This window comes from Phaseolus vulgaris, chromosome 5, assembly GCF_051622355.1.
Source record: "Phaseolus vulgaris cultivar YP4 chromosome 5, ASM5162235v1, whole genome shotgun sequence".
Classification (NCBI taxonomy): Eukaryota; Viridiplantae; Streptophyta; class Magnoliopsida; order Fabales; family Fabaceae; genus Phaseolus; species Phaseolus vulgaris.
In genome coordinates, this window is record NC_143502.1 from 25,682,492 (window position 1) to 25,700,605 (window position 18,114).

The window sequence follows — 18,114 nt, forward strand, 5'->3', positions numbered from 1 at the left end:
TCAATTATATTATTAGGTGACTTCTTTAACCTAATCAATTATATCCATTACATAATTATTATCTTTCTTATTTTTTGTCCACACATGGATATTGTACTAGTTAGAGCCAAACGAGTCACGTCACTCAGCATTGGTGACTGGCCAACCAGGTGATTAATTACATTAAAGAACAAATAAAGAATAGTGACAAGTATGGTAACATCCTACAAATCAGGGTAACACCTCTATAAATCCGAGCAACATTCGATAAATTCGAGAACTATGAAATAAATCAACTAATATTGTTTTATTAAAGATACGCACCAGATACAACCTGATCCTACCTGTTGACCAGAACGCAAGTCCAGTTGCGCCTGTTGCTGCTGAAGGCGCCGGCACCATGACCATGGCGCAGATGGTGGAGATTATGCGTTCGTTGCAGGCAACTGTGGAAGCCTCGCGCATAGAACAGGCGAGAATGCATGAGGACCTGGTCGCCTCTCGGGCCAGGAATGATGAGCTTAGTAAAGTGACTGAAGAGCTGTGTCAAGCTCTTCAGGAGCAGCAAGGGCGTCCTGTTGCTGAAGAGGTCGCGCCGTCAACGCCGCCTCGTGTTTTCCCCATGCCTTTCGCTCAGGCGATTACTGACACACCTATTCCTGCGAGTGTGGTACCTGTTAAGGCTGTTTTTACCGGCGTGGAGGATCCTGAGGCTCATCTCACCACGTTCCATACGCAGATGATGCTGTCAGGAGGGTCGGACGCCATGTACTGCAAGATGTTCGTGAGCACGCTCCAGGGAACGGCGCTGGAATGGTTTGTGAGCCTGCCTACAGGTCACATAACCAACTTCCAACAGTTCTCGAAGATTTTCGTCGAGCAGTACATCGTGAATAAGGCACCGCCCAGGGTGTCTTACGATTTGTTCGATGTAAGGCAATATCAGGGAGAGTCCCTCAGGGACTACTTGAATCGCTTTGGGGCGCAGATGGTCAGATCGCCGGCCAAAGATGAGGAAATGTTGGTCTACGCATTTAAGAAGGGCGTGCTGCCGGGACCATTCTACGAGGCATTGATCAGGGCTCACCCCGCCACGTTTGCTGAGGTTAGGCGACTCGCGGTGGCCCACATAGCCGACGAGAGTGAAGTCGCCGAGAAGAGAGGAAGCGTGGCTCCCGCTAGGCCACGCGCCCAGACGAGGATCCAGCCACAGAGGGTACTGGAGACAGCGGCGGCCAGAAGGGATCAGAGGACTCGCCATCCTTATGATCCAAGGAAGAACAAGGGTAGGGGCCAAGGACGCCCGCAACCAGCACGCCGGGAATACAATCGCCCGCCTAAGCACAAGTTTGTCATGGGATTGGCGGACCTGATCGCCATTCCCAATATATCCGCTAGGTTGAAAGCGCCAGAGAAGGTGGGCGACAAGGTGCTGGGACCAAAGCCAGACGCCTGGTGTGAATTTCACCAGGGCTTTGGCCACACCGTGGATTCGTGCTTGGCTTTAAGATACCAGCTCGACGATCTGGTTAAGAGCGGGTTTCCTAAATGACTATTTGCTGGATAGAAGGACGGGGGGCGCGTCGAGCTCCCAACCAGCAGGTGGAGAGGCTCAGCAGCACGAGATACCTACGCACGGGGAAATCCACACCATTGCAGGAGGTTTCTCGGGTGGTGGATGCACCGCATCACAGAGGAAGAGGTACGCGAGGTCTGTGATGACGGTGGATATGTTTGAAGACCACTCGCCTGAGGTGGACATCACGTTCACCAAGCAAGATCTTCGGGACGTTGTGCCCCATGACAACGATCCCATAGTCATCTCGTTGATCACAGCAGGAAGAAAGGTCCACAGGGTGCTGGTGGACCAAGGAAGCTCGGCAGACGTGATGTTCTGGCCGACTTTCACGCAGTTGGAGCTGCCCCTTGACCAGCTGAGGCCTTATGGAGGGTGTTTGTATGGCTTCGCTGGTGACCAGGTGGAGGTCAGGGGGTACATAGAATTGAGGACTACGTTAACAGATGAGGCGGGTTCGAGAACGGAGAAGATCAAATACCTCGTCGTGAACGCTCCTTCAGCCTACAATATTCTGTTGGGAAGGCCCACGCTCAACCGGATAGGCGCTATACCGTCGACTCGGCACATGAAGGTGAAGTTGCCATCTCTGGAGGGGGTGGTGATCACCATCAAATCCGATCAGAAAGAAGCAAAGAAGTGCTATGAGAATAGCCTGAAAAACAAGAGATCGGTGAGTTACGTGACAACCACCCCGCCTCCTGGTCTGAAGCCCAGATCGGCGGTAGTAGAAGAGACCGCCGGAAGAGACGTGGAGATGGTGGATGCTGAGCTGGGGGAGGGGGACGCCAGTCTGGAGGAAGAAGAGGCGAGGGATCGCCCTGAGGAAGCGAGAGAGCTGGGAATCGCCCTGGTAGTCGGAAGTGATGACGTGGCATCAAGCTACAGTACAGGCGTGTTGACGAGATGCCAGGTTGGCAGAAGGGAAGGAAATTGGGGAGCTAGTGAAACCGCCAGTTATTAAGTTGGCGTGCTCCGATCTCCAGTATACCAGAACCAGCGGTCACCGGGTTAAAGATGAAGTCGCCAGATGTGAACTCAGGCGACCAAGTGATTAGAGATCGCCGGAGCAAGCACATCGCCGAAGATGAAGGTGGTGCAGATTATGAAGGCGGCCGGCGAGACCACAGGGAAGGTGTACGAAGGCACCCTAATTCGCCAATCCCAGTAAAGATCGCACTCCAAGTTAGCTATGCACTGGGCAGTACCATGCATAGGTAACTTAGCCAAAAGAGAGTCAGAAGCAGCGCCCAAGTCAAGGAGGCTCCAGATGATGGCACGTGTACGACTGGATGCGAGCCACGTGTCCAGGTGTGTAACTGCCAGGAGAGAGAAAGTGACCAGGTATATAAGGGTTTCCCAACGAACTTCTGAGGTACGCACGTTCAGATTGTATTCTTTACGCTTGCGAGTTCTAGAGCATACTGTGAGAGAGAACATTGCACGGTTCCTTGAGAGTTCCTGAGTGTTACTCTTGTAGTATTTGGTGGTTTAGTCACTGACTTTGGCGTTGGAGTGCGATCGGCCGCAGCGGCGTCGCTCTGTTCTTTTGCAGGTTCTTGAGGTGGATCGTGGCGAAGGACGGAGGTTGACGCGGTGCAAACGTCGATCCAAGTTTGACGAGGCAAGTTCCAACGTTTTGGTCAACAGGCAGGATCAGTTAACAAAAAGTCACATAATCAATTATATTATTAGGTGACTTCTTTAACCTAATCAATTATATCCATTACATAATTATTATCTTTCTTATTTTTTGTCCACACATGGATATTGTACTAGTTAGAGCCAAACGAGTCACGTCACTCAGCATTGGTGACTGGCCAACCAGGTGATTAATTACATTAAAGAACAAATAAAGAATAGTGACAAGTATGGTAACATCCTACAAATCAGGGTAACACCTCTATAAATCCGAGCAACATTCGATAAATTCGAGAACTATGAGATAAATCAACTAATATTGTTTTATTAAAGATACGCACCAGATACAACCTGATCCTACCTGTTGACCAGAATGCAAGAGCCTTGCCTTGTCGAATTTGGATCGACTTTGCACCGTGCTAGCTTCCGTCCTTCGCCTTGATTCGCCTCAAGAACCTGCAAAAGACTGAACGGCGCCGCTGCGGCCGATCACGCTCCGACGCCCAAGTCAGCGATTGAACCACCAAAATACTAAGAGAAAACTAAGAACTTCAGGAACCGTGCAATATTCTCTCTCAGCGTACTCAAGTTCTCGCAAGCGTAAAAGAAGTATTCTAAAACACGCGTACCTCAGAAGTTCGTTAGGATTCCTTATATACCTGTGCATTTTCTCTCTTCTGACAGTTACACATCTGGACACGTGGCTCTCATCCAGCTATACACGTGTCACCATCTGGAGCATCCTTGACTTGAGCGTCACCTCTTACTCTTCAGGCTTTCGGCTAAGTTACTTATGCAGGAAGCAACTCAGCGTATAACTGCCTTGGAGAGTGATCTTTTCTGCGTGGCGAGTACGGGTGTCATCATACACACCTTCCCTGTGGTCTCGTCGGCTGCCATCATGATCTACTTCACTTGCTTCATCGTGTATGCTCGGGTAAGCTGTTCCCCGACCTCAACCTCTGGCTAGCTAGGGAATGATCATCTGACGACTTCATCCTCTGCTTAGAAAGCCTGGAACAAGCTTTCCTGATCCTTCGGCGATGTCCTCCTTTCGGCGATCTCTGATCACTTGGTCGTCTAGGTTCACATCCGGCGACTACATCACAAACCTGGTGACCGCCGGTTTAGGTATGATAGAGATCGGAGCACGCCATCTTAACGACTGGCGACTACACGAGCCCCCCGACTTCCTTCCCTTCTGCCTGCCAGGTGTCCCGTTCAACACGCCTATATTATCGCTTGCTGCCACGTCATCACTTCCGACTACCTGGGCGGTACACAAGCCCCCAGTCTTAAGCGAAGACTTGTCCAGCGAAAAGACTAAGAGGTCACGTCACTGCCGATCTACGTGGCACTGGCACGGAATTCCAAACGTTCGCACCCTCTGCCTTTCTGACGCTCCACCAAACCCCTTTTTCCAATCGCTCGACACGTGGCTTCATCAACGGTCATCTTCAGCTGCCGTTTGCGCGTCCAAAAACGTTTGGAAAACCCTTAAACCCTTTCATTTCTACTGTTTCATCATCTCTCTGCTTTCTCAAAACGTTCTGAGTTTTCTCTGCAAACCCACAACACTTCTCAGCTCCCTCAATCTGCAACTCCCTTCAACGCTCATCTGATCATCGAAAGATACCTCTTTTACTTCTTCTATTGATACTTGCTACATTTTAACCGATTTGCATCATCCATTATCTGTCTGGTGCATACGCTGTGGGTTGTTTCCTCTTCTTCTTCCTTCTCGTAACTTAGGGCTTCGTCTTCCATTACATTCATCACAACGAACTCCCGTTCGTTCATTCTCCATTCTTCATCCACAATCGAGTCGATCTCTGCAACCTTTGTTCATCCTTTTTCCTTTTTCCTTTGCAGTTCCCGCGATGGCTCACACGAAAACCACCGCGAATCCTCCTCCTTCATCACGAAACCCTCCATCCCAAGCGCATAACTTACCACAAGCATCTGGTGCTCCTTCTTCCCAGGCTGAGAGGCCTGCAACCTCTCACCCTAATCTCACTCAGGCAACTCCACCAGTCGTCGGAGGAGCCTCCATTCCCACACAAGACTACAAGAAACTCTACCCGTGGGCCACCCCAACTTTGCTGAAGGAGACCTCTTCAGTAAACTTTGCGTTGGCGGTGCTACGGTTGAAGAAAGGGGACGAACCCAACCTCTCGTTCCACAAGGACCATGACGACAAACTAATGGTGCTGCCTTGCCCTCCTGATGTGCCAATCTGCGCGGATGACAAGGGGAATAACGGCGAGTTGTTCTGCTTCATTTACACTACTCTTTTCAAGAAGGTGAAACTCAGGCTTCCCTTCACCCGTTTTCAACGAGAGCTATTCACCGAGCTTAACATTGCCGCTGCCCAGCTCCATCCCAACAGCTGGGCATTCGTGCGGGCATTTCAAATCATGTGCGCGCACTTGGGACTACCGGCCTCGGTAGACGTCTTCCTTTTCTTGTTCGAGGCCAAGAATCCCGGAGACTGCCCCTGGGTTAGCTTAAACGGGATTGCTGGGAGATCGATCCTCTCAATCTTCCAGCAATCTTACAAAGATTGGAAAGGAAAGTTCGTCCAAGTGCGCCAAAACGATCAAGACCCCTCGTTGCTCGATGGCTTTCCCTTGTACTGGGTAAACAAGGGAAGTAAGGACTCCAAAGAAAACTTCAGAAGGCCAAGAAGTCCTGACAACATGGGCGAGTTGGACAAGGACCTCTGCCTTTTTTGGAAGAGGGTGTGTGATGCCCAGATCAACTTTCCTACTTCTGCGATAATCACCTTCGAATTCCTCGAGGACCAACTCGAGGCCCACATCGGTAAACCCCACCTCACCATCAAATTTACCAACTTAGCATTTTTCTCCGTCCTAATTTGGCATTCCATTATTAACTTATGTGTTGCTTGTGTTACCCCTGTACAGACATGCTTGTATCTTCTGCTTCCGTTTTAATTGCTCACCTATCTTTTGCCCTGTGCAGATAACATGCTGGGAAAAGGCAAAATGGCCGAATTGAGGGCGATCGCCCGAACTCACAAACTGGCAGCGGGCTCCCAAACCATACCAAACTCGGTAGTGGAGATCGCCGCTGCCCAGGGTAGATCGCCTCCTCAAGGCCCAGCTCCTCTAAAGACACTGCCCGCCCCTCAACGAAAAAAGCTCATCTTAAGGAAACCAAAGAGGAAAACTCCTTGTACCGTTCCGTATCCGGGCGTTGACTAAGTCAAGGTCAAAGTCAGCGACTGGAGAGTCAAAGTCAACGCAAGGCGTCACCTAGGTGGAGAGACGCCAAGTGCCAGCATCGCCAAGAGGAAGCGTCGCCAAGACAAGGCATCGCCTAGGTGATGGCGTCGCCCAATCAGGGCGTCGCCAGATCAAACAGTGCTAAAGCAAGGCAATCACGGTGTGGTTCCCCGATACCCATGGAGGGAGCGACGCCGTGGGAAGGCCTCAGGTCCCGATAGCCCTGGGGCAGCGATAAAGAGAAAGAAAAGGTGGCTTCAAGGCCATAGTGACAGCATCAGTGGAGGGCAGCCTGACTCGTGAAGTACCCCTGCCGCCCCAGAGACGCCTTCGGGACAGATACGACCCAAGAGGAAGGTCACGCCCAGGCTAACTGGGTGCAGGGTACGAGAGGAAGGCAGATACGCTCTCAGAGTAAGTGACTAGATGATTGGGGGCATGAGTTGGCACCCAAAAAGTCACCCCTAGCGCAGTAGCACTCCCAAGCAGGAGGACTCACACGTAGAAACGTCCCCAGGTGGGCAGAAACGCCCCCAGATGGGGTCATGGCGTCGTGAGGCCCTCCACGTGTACGACAACCATGTCCGAATAGAAACACCCTCCAGTCAGGTGCCAGGTAATTAAAGTCATTCAATACAGTTTCCGTTTCAAGCGTTCAGGTACTATGATGGCTCCCAAGCGTTTCAACGTCTTAAATGCGCTACGTTTTCTAATTAAATGCTTTAATGAGTGCGTTACGTTTGTGATTAAAAGCGCTTTAAGGCGCTTTAAATGCTTGGGAGGTTTAAATAGCGCGGGGAATGTGGGAAACGGGGTTGGAACTTTTGGCAAATTTACGAGAACTCTCTGGTTGCTTGCCGTGCTTCAAGGTTACGTACAAGTGACTGGGGAATATCTTTGCCTGAAGGAGAGAACACACACACAATACACAGTTATTTTTTACCACCTTCAGAGTGCCATACGCGGTGCTCAGAGACGGAGGTGAACAGTTTTGGTGTTTCTTGCTGGCTGACTTGAGCGTCGGAGTGCAAACGGCCGCTAGGGCGCCTCTTTGTCCTCTTTTTTGCAGGATTTCACAGGTAACCAGGGGGAAGGAGACCCTAGCTGACGGTTGAGGTCGCGCACGAAGACGTCCCGGTCAATCGGACGGAACACTCCTCAAGTGGTTCAAGAAGATGAGGATGAGGATGATGAGGCGACTGAGGACGGCCTAGTTACAAAAAGGAAAAGGGTGGCACCTTCTTCACCACCCGCTCTCCCAACATCAACACCGCCCTCTCCCTCAGCTCCAACACCGCCAGTCCAAGCAACACCCTTGGCCGTCGCGCTTCCTGCGGTTGAAGGTAACGAGCCCAACTTCATGGAGAACCCTCCTAGTGCCTCCACGTCGTTCGTATCTGCTGGAGAGGGTCCTCCTTCAACCGCCTCAATTGCTGAAGCCGCACCAGGTGGGGATGAAGGCGCTCACAACTCACAGATACTCATAACTGAGTCCCCCACTTCACCACCACGCCAGGAAGCCCCCCTTGCTCAACCAATTCAAGAGGGTGGTGGTGAGAGTCAGCACCAGGCTCCTTCAGCACCTCCACCAACAACAGCTGCAAGCCTTCCCCCCGTGGTCAAAGAAATCTGGGGGCCCTTCACAGCTAAACTCAAAATGATGGCAGAGGACCTCCCCTCAATCATAACAAAGGCTGTGAAGAGCTCCAACAAAAAACTTCAGGATGAGATCTCCACACTCTAGAAGGAGAATCGCCTGATAAGGATCGAGGCGGAAAAGCTGTCTTGCTACCTGATGATGGCAGATATCGATCACTCAAGGGTGGAGGACGCCATGAGTGCTGAGTTGAGGGTTGCGCGCAAGGAGGCCTCCGATCCACGCCAGAAGCTGCACCTCCTAGCTCAAGAGAAAATCGAGCTGGAGAGTAAGCTGGTTCCCTACAGGCTTAAGGTGGCCAACTTGGAGGCATCGATGAAAGCGGATGCAGCCAAGGTAGAGAACCTTGAAAAGAGGTCGGCTGATCGGGAGGTTCTCCTTGGAAGGGTCGAGAAGGAGAGGGACGACGCCGTGGACGAGCTCGCCAAGGCTCGAGAGGAAAACGAGAAAATTGCTGAAGAGCTGGCCCAGGCGTGGGACAAAGGCAAGAAAACTGCTGATGACCTTGCTCGGGCTCGTGGGGAAACTGAAGAACTGAAGAAACGAGCTGACGAGCTGAAGCAGCAAACCGAGGGGCTCAAACAACAAAACGAAGAGCTCGAACAAAGCTCCGCCCAAGTCCTTGCCGCCGGATTCGACGCCGCCCTGGAGCAAGTCGCTTGCCAGTACCCTGAGCTCGACCTCTCCATGGTGTCAATATGTAATGAAGTGGTGGATGGGAAGATCATGCCTTCTGAAGATTAACCGTTTCCCTCCATCACTTATTTTCTGAGATTTATCTACCTATTTCTTTTTGCGCGATCTTTACTTGTAAATTTCTTTCCTTTGTATTCGAACTGGTACAACTTTTATTATAACTTCTTCCGCTTTTGCACATGGTTTCTCTGTTTACTTTGCTTTTCCTTGTAGAAACCGCTTAAACAAATTAACTTAGCGATTCTGCGGGCTCAACCATTTACTCACTGCTTCAAACTCGAGCAACTATCAATCTTACATCATTTCATCAACTGTTAACTTAAAGCAAAAACTTGAGCAACTCATTAACCTTCAAGCGACAACATTTAGCACAACTTGCAAACTTTAAGGCAATTAGCTACTTACTAGGCAACAGGTTTTAACTTAAACTGGTATTACAATACAGTTTACCTGATCTGCCTGCAAGGTTAGCCTTTACTCCTGTCATTGCCTGGAACTCTTCTGATCGCCCTAGGGTTCTGGCGATGTAAGCTTTCTTTTGCCTTCATAACTTGGCTATTGTTCCCTCATCTGGGGGTAGAGGCGCCTTTCGGATCCTTCTCTACCTCCTTGAGTTTCAGAACAATAAGCCGGATAGCTAGGCGTTCTCTCCGAACCTACCTTAGCCATCCTTTAAACTTCTTCCACCATCCACACCATACCTGAACTCGTTCGAGACGAGAAGGATTTTATCTTGCCTGAACTCGCTCGACGGCGAGAAGGTCTTTATCTTGTGCCTCTACTTTGCCCAGGGATTACATCTCCTCTTCCTTGGATGCACTGAGGACTTTTAACTTGTTCTCGCCTGCGCTCGCACAAAGTCGAGGAGCACTTTCCTCTTTCTCGCCTGCGCTCGCTCAACGGCGAGGAGGACTTTTCTTGCCTGCACTCGCTCAAAGGCAAGGAGGACTTTTCTCTTCTTCATAACTTGATCATTGCTCCCTCATCTGGGGGTAGAGGCGCCTTTCGGATCCTTCTCTACCGCCCTGAGTTTCAGAACAATGATCTGGTCTTACTGGGTCAATATTGATGTTTCGCTTAAAGGGGAAAAAGGCATTTTCCTTCCCTTCCCGCCGTTTAAGGTCACAAACACCCCTGACCTTTCAGTTCATCTTGCCTGAACTCGCTCGATGGAGAGAAGGACTTTATCCGGTGCCTCAACTTGCTCAGGGTGTACATCTTCTCCCCCCTGGATGCACTGAGGGCTTTTAATCTGTTCTCGCCTCAAACCGCGCGAGGGCGTTGAGGTCTTTAATCATTACTGGTGCCTCCGATCGCCGAAAGACGATGAGGACTTTAAAACTTTAACTGTGCCGCAGATCGCCGAAAAGCGATGGGGACTTAAAAACTTTTAGAAAGCATGCAGCATAACTTCAAACTTGCCTTCAATCGCGTACGAGTGATAAGGTCTTTTTCTAAAACTTTCTAAACAACAAGCATGCAATCTTAGAAACTTTAAACTTTGAAAACTCTTCTTTATTGGGTGGCCTCATTAAAAACCCTCCTTAGGGAAAAAAGAGTGCCCCCTTCAAACTGTTTCAACAGAAAGCTTGCAAATCTCTTCGTGTTTGTTTCTACTTACAAAGCTTTAACTGTAATATAACTTGAGGTGTGTGGCGTTCCAAGTGCGAGGAATCGCCCCTCCTTCCAATGTTTCTAAGCGGTAGGCGCCGTCCCCGAGCGCCTCGGTTATTCTGAACGGTCTCGTCCACTTAGGCGACAACTTGTTCTCCATCTCGTACTGGTGGGCCTTCCTCATCACCAGGTCGCCTTCTTTAAACTGCCTCGGCATCACCTTCAAGTTATACCTTCGTTCAATCCTCCTTTTCACTTCCTCGGCTTTTACTCTCGCCTCCTCCCTGACCTCATCCAGCAAATCCAGATTCAACCTTCTTTCCTCATTCGAGTCTTCCGCTACAAAGTTCTGGAATCTCGGCGACCTCTCCTGGATTTCCACTGGAATCATTGCGTCGCATCCATAGACCAGGCTAAACGGGGTCTCATGGGTTCCTGACTGCTCGGTGGTGTGGTACGCCCAAACTATGCGGGGTACCTCATCAGCCCACGATCCCTTGGCTTTCTCTAGCCTTCTCTTCAAGCCCACTTAGCAATACCCGATTGGCGGACTCTACTTGGCCATTTGTCTGAGGGTGCTCGACGGATGCAAATACTTGTTGAATTCCCACCTCTTCGCACAGCTTCTTCAACAGGTGACTTGCAAACTGAGTCCCGTTGTCTGACACCAGGCGCTTAGGCACACCAAACCGGCACACGATGTTCTTCCACACAAAGCTCTCGATCTTGTGTGCGGTGATCTGGGCTACTGGTTCTGCTTCGATCCACTTGGTGAAATATTCAATTGCCACCACCAAGTACTTCATCTACCTGATCGCCAATGGGAAAGGTCCCAGAATGTCGATCCCCCACGTATGAAACGGCCAAGGGCTGTAAATCAACTTTAACTCTTCTGGAGGCGCTTCAAAGACCTGTGACTCCTCGCCGCTTTCTTCGTCGACTTGCTTATTTGAAGAACCAGGTGGTCTGCCACAAATGCTCTGGGCGTCTTCAGAGTTTCTTGGATCACCGTCCTCTGCCTACCCCCTTGCCCGAACTGGCGAGCTTAGCTAGCAAGTCTGCTTGGGCATTCTGCTCTCTGGGCACATGCACCACTTCAAATGAGACAAAGGAAACCTTCAATTCCTGCACGTACGCTAAGTAAGCCGCCATTTGTGGATCCTTGGCCTGGAACTCGCCTATTACTTGTCCCGTGACTAACAGCGAGTCACTCTTAGCCATCAGCACCCTAGCTCCCATCTCCTTGGCCAGCAAGATTCCGGCGATCAGCGCCTCATATTCTGCTTGATTGTTGCTGGCTTAGAAGGCAAACCTCAGGGACTGTTCAATCAGCACACCGGTGGGCCCTTCCAGGATGACTCCAGCACCGCTACCCTGCTGGTTCGATGATCCGTCCACCAAGAGCACCCAACGAAAATCATCCCCCTCAACTCGTGCTGCCTCTGACGAGAGCTCGACCACAAAATCGGCGAAAATCTGCCCCTTGATCGGACCTCTGGGCTCATACTTGATGTCGAACTCCGACAGCTCCACCGCCCATTTCACCATCCTCCCAACTACATCAGGCTTCTTCAGGACTTTCTGGATAGGCAAGTCGGTCATCACCAATATTGTAAAACTGTGAAAATAGTGGCGCAACCTCCTCGCCGAAAATACCACAGCCAGTGCAGCTTTCTCCAAGGCCTGATACCTCACCTCCGGGCCTTGCAACACCTTGCTGACGAAATAAATAGGATTTTGAGCCTGATCTTGGTCTTGGGCGAGCACCGCACTCACCGCCCTCTCAGTCACAGCAAAATACAACCTGAGAGGGGTTCCCACCAACGGTTTGCACAAAATCGGCGGGCTCGCCAGGTACTCTTTAAGCTTGACGAAGGCCTTTTCACACTCCTTCGTCCAGGCAAACTTATTGTTCCGCCTTAAACACTGAAAGTACGGATGGACTTTCTCTCCGCTAGCCGATACGAAACGAGACTGGGCGGCCATCCGACCTGTAAGTTGCTGCACCTCCTTCACGGTAGTCGGGCTCCTCATCGCCAAGATGGCAGCACACTTATCAGGATTGGCTTCTATTCCTCTTTCAGTTAAGAGGAATCCCAAGAACTTCCCTGCCTCCACACCAAAAATGCACTTCTCGGGGTTTAGCTTTAACCTGAACTTGGCGATTGTGGTGAACAACTCCTCCAGGTCCGCAACGTGCTTGCTCTTCTCCGGCGAGGTCACGACCATATCATCCACGTACGCTTGCACATTCTTTCCCAGCATTGGTGCAAGTACCCTATCCATCAATCTTTGGTACGTGGCCCCCGCGTTCTTCAGCCCGAAGGGCATCACCTTGTAGCAGTAGCACGATCTCTCGGTCATGAAGGCGGTCTTCTTTTCATCCATGGGATGCATCTTTATCTGGTTGTACCCCGAGAAGGCGTCCAGGAAACTCAGCAACTTGCACCCTGCAACACTGTCGACCAGGGCGTCTATGCTTGGCAAAGGATACGAATCCTTTGGGCAAGCCTTGTTCAGGTCAGTGAAGTCGACGCACATGCGCCACTTCCCATTGCTTTTCTTCACCAGCACGACATTGGCCAACCACTCAGGGTACTGGACTTCCCTGATATGGCCTGCGGCGAGGAGCTTCTGTGTTTCATCCCTGATCGCCTGCCTTCTCTCCTCATTAAACTTCCTTCTTCTCTGTCGCACTGGTCTGACCTGGTTGTCCATTGCTAGATGGTGGCACAAGAAGTCGGGGTCGATTCCCGGCATGTCTGAAGCAGACCATGCAAAAGCATTCAGATGCCGCTCTATCACCTTGGCGATCTGGTCTTGGAGCTCAGCCTCCAAGGATCTTCCCAGCTTGAAGACCTTTCCCCCGATCTCCCTTTCGAGCCACTCTTCGACGGGTTTGGGTCTAGCTTCCCTGGCGATCACCGCCCTGGCGATTCCCAATTCCCTCGCTTCCTCTAGGCGATTCCTCGCCTCTTCTTCCCGATCGGCGTTCTCTCCCTCAGCCTCAGCATCCAGCATGGTGACATCGCCTCCGGCGGCCACCTCCATCGCCGCATCAACAACTCGCCATTCTGTTGGCTTGGGCTTCACACCGGGAGGCGGCGGCGTTGTGATGTAACTTACTGACCTCTTATTCTTGAGGCTATTCTCATAGCATTTCTTCGCTTCCTTCTGGTCAGATTTGATGGTGATCACAACCCCTCCATCGATGGCAACTTCACCTTCATGTGCCTGGTTGAGGGCACAACTCCTATTCTGTTGAGTGTTGGTCTTCTCAACAGAATGTTATATGCTGAGGGAGCATTCACGACGAGGTACTTGATTTTCTTCGTCCTCGAGCCCGCCTCATCCGTGAATGTAGTTCTTAATTCTATGTACCCCCTGACCTCCACCTGATCGCCAGCAAACCCATACAAGCACCCTCCATAGGGCCTCAGCTGGTCAAGGGGCAATTGCAGCTGTGTGAAAGTCGGCCAGAACATCACATCTGCCGAGCTTCCTTGGTCCACCAGTACCCGATGGACCTTCCTTCCCGCTGTGACAAGCAAGATAACTATGGGATCATTGTCATGAGGCACAACGTCCCTGAGATCTTCTCTTGTGAACGTAATGTCCACATCTGGCGAGTGATCCTCGAACATGTCCACCGTCATCACAGACCTTGCATATTTCTTCCTCTGTGACGCGGTGCATACACCACCCGAAAAACCCCCAGCGATGGTGTGGATCTCTCCATGACTGGGCACCTCATGCTGCTGAGCCTCACCACCCGCCGGCTGGGAGCTCGACGCGCCCCCCGTCCTCCTGTCCAGCAGGTAATCATTCAAGAAACCGCTCTTGACCAGGTCGTCGAGCTGGTATCCCAGTGCCAAACACGAATCAACGGTGTGACCAAATCTCTGGTGGAACTCGCACCAGGCGTCTGGTTTTGGTCCTAACACCTTGTCGCCCACCTTCTCAGGTGCCTTGAGCCTGGCTGCTATGTTGGGGATGGCGATCAGATCCGCCAACCCCATGACAAACTTATGCTTTGGCGGGCGATTGTACTCCCTGGGGCGCCCTGTGCCCCTGCCCTTGTTTTTCCTTGGATCATAAGGATGGCGGGTCCTTTGATCCCTCTTGGTCGCCGCTGTCTCCAGCACCCTCTGTGGCTGGATCCTGGTCTGGGCACGTGGCCTAGCGGGGGCCACGCTCCTTCTCTTCTCGACGACCTCACTCTCATCGGCGATGTGGGCCACCGCAAGTCGCCTAACTTCAGCAAACGTGGCGGGGTGAGCCCTGATCAGTGCCTCACAGAAAGGTCCCGGCAGCACGCCCTTTTTGAAGGCGTATACCAGCATCTCCTCGTCTTTCGCAGGCAAGCGGACCATCTGTGCTCTGAAACGATTCAGATAGTCCCTGAGGGACTCTCCCTGGTATTTCCTTATGTCGAACAGGTCGTAAGACACCCTGGGTGGCACTTTGTTCACAATGTACTGCTCAACGAAAATCTTCGAAAACTGCTGGAAATTGGTTATGTGACCTGTAGGCAGGCTCACAAACCATTCCAGCGCTGTTCCCTGGAGCGTGCTCACAAACATTTTGCACTACATAGCATCCGAGCCTCCTGACTGCATCATCTGCGTGTGGAACGTGGTGAGATGTGCCTCAGGGTCCTCCACGCCGGTGAAAGTAGCCTTCATGGGTACCACGCTCGCAGGGATAGGCGTGTTTGTGATCGCCTGAGCAAATGGCATAGGGAAAACGCGAGGCGGCGATGATGGTGCGACCTCTTCAGCGACTGGGCGGCCTCTCTGCTCCTGAAGAGCTTGGCGCAACTCCTCAGTCACTTTGCTGATGATGGCATTTCATGAAGGTCTTCTTGAATCATGTGAGAAAAAGTGGTGGGGAAGTTATGAAGGTGTGTGAGCAAGATCCTCCTAAGAGTGGTGTTGATCTTGAAGGTGCATGATGTGTATGAAGTTAGGGAGGTTCGGCCAACCCAAGGAGAGGTGAAGGAGATGAAGTTTAGAGCCTAGAATTCTAGGGAGAATCAAAGCTTGGCACAAAATGGCAGCATAACTTTACTCACAATAAACTTGCAAATACAAGGTGTAGGCCTCCCTATTTATAAGCTACTTGGCCGTAAGTTTTAAGCGAATGCCTAATGAAATGAAAACCAAATTAAATGCAATTCACAAAGCCATGTGCCATGTGCTCATGACCGGCCACACCTAGAGAGTTTCTAGAATGTTTCACTCAAATGTGCTTTCTACACTACTCTAATTACTAAGCACCCCTAATGGGCCTTTATGCAACATGTACAAAGCTTTCTCCCTTCCATCCGTGGCTTCACTCAATTGGGCTTGAATATGCTTAGCCATTGACCTTGTGATAGGTCCTAGACGGTCTAGGTCTCCTCCTAGATGCTCCATGCGTAGCCTTTCCCCTTCACGTCCTAGACGCTCCATCCTTCTAGCTAGACGCTCATTATGGTCTAGACGCTCTTCATGGTCTAGTGTTGGGCTTTGGCTTTCATGGTTAGATGTGCTTGGCCCTCTTCCATCATCCCCTCCCCCTTGGAAAGGATTTGTCCTCAAATCCAGCTCGTCATCGTCATTGGTAACTACAAATGGAGAAAGGTCAATTACATCAAAAGTGTCATGTACTCCATATTCAAGAGGTAGGTCCAATTTATATGCATTGTTATTGACGCGCTTGAGGACTTGAAAGGGTCCATCACCTCGAGGACTTAGTTTGGACTTCCTTTGAGTTGGAAATCTATCTTTGCGAAGGTGAAGCCAAACTAAGTCTCCTTCCTCAAAAATTATTTCTCTCTTCCCTTTATTGTTGTATTTTGTGTACTTCTCATTTTGGTGTTGTATTTGGAGTTTAATCTTCTCATGCATTTTCTTTACAAAGTCAGCTTTGATTACTCCTTCCTTATGCACAAAATCTTGTGGCTTAGGAAGAGGTATCAAATCCATGGGTGTGAGAGGATTAAAACCATATACTACTTCAAAAGGAGAAGCATTAGTAGTCTTGTGAACCACTCGATTGTAGGCAAATTCAATGTGGGGAAGATACTCATCCCAAGATTTGTGGCTGCCCTTCATGATAGCCCTAAGCATAGTTCCAAGAGATCTATTGACTACTTCGGTTTGCCCATCCGTTTGAGGATGACAAGAAGTTGAAAATTGTAGTCTTGTGCCAAGTTTACCCCAAAGAGTTTTCCAAAAGTGGCTTATAAACTTGGGATCTCTATCAGACACTATACTTCTAGGGAGACCATGGAGTCTCACCACTTCTCTAAAGAAGAGTTTAGAAATATTTTGAGCATCATCTACTTTGTGGCATGGAATAAAATTGGACATTTTGCTAAAACGGTCCACTACCACAAAGATAGAGTCATGGCCTCTTGCAGTCCTAGGGAGTCCTAAAATGAAATCCATGCTAATGTCTTCCCAAGGAGCATTTGCAATCGGCAAAGGGGTGTAGAGTCCATGCGGCATTGTTCTAGACTTTGCTTTTAAACATGAGATGCATCTTGAACAATGTCGTTAGACATCTTTCCTCATGTGTGGCCAACAAAATTTTGCTTTTAAAAGATCTAGAGTCTTATCAACTCCAAAATGGCCCATGAGTCCCCCTTCATGTGATTCTTTGACAAGGAGTTTCCTATGTGTTCCTTGGGGAATGCAAAGTTTTCCCTCTTTAAAAAGATATCCCTCGGACACATAGTAACCTCCTTGCGCTCTATGTAGACATTGGGCATAGATGGATGAGAGTTCTTGATCTTCTTGGTAAAGCTCTCTTATGTGGTCAAATCCAAGAATTTGGGCACCCAATTTTGAAAAGAGTGTATGCCGTCTTGAAAGAGCATCGGCCACTATATTGGTGCTTCCTTTCTTGTATTTGATTACATAAGGAAATTGTTCAAGAAATTCCATCCATTTAGCATGTCTCTTGTTGAGCTTGTGTTGGCCCTTTAAATATTTTAAAGACTCGTGATCACTATGGATGGCAAATATTTTGGACACAAGGTAGTGTTCCCAAGTCTTTAGGGCTCGCACAAGAGCAGAGAGCTCTTTGTCATAGGTGGGGTAGTTGAGGGTGGCACCATGGAGTTTTTCACTAAAATAAGCAATGGGGTGTCCACCTTGCAACAAAACCGCACCTATGCCTACCCCCGATGCATCACACTCTATCTCAATAGTTTTGGAAAAATTTGGGAGAGATAGAATGGGTGCATTGGTGAGTTGAGTTTTTAGCCTTTGAAAGGCTTGCTCATGCTTTTCATTCCAACAAAATGCAACATCCTTTTTAACAAGTTCATTCAAAGGAGAAGCTAGACTAGAAAAATTAGGCACAAACCTTCTTTAGAAGCTAGCTAACCCATGAAAACTTCTTACATCACTTACATTTTGTGGGGTTGGCCACTCGCGGATGGCTTTGATTTTCTCGGGATCTACATGCACCCCCTTTTTGTTTACTATGAAGCCTAAGAAAACTACACTATCTATACAAAAGGTACACTTATCCCTATTTGCAAAAAGACTATTTTTCCTAAGCACTAGAAGAACTTCCCTAAGGTGACTTAGATGGTCTTCTAGGGTTTTACTATAGACTAAGATATCATCAAAATAAACTACTACATATTTACCTATACAATCCATCAAGGTGTGATTCATAAGCCTCATGAATGTACTTGGGGCATTAGT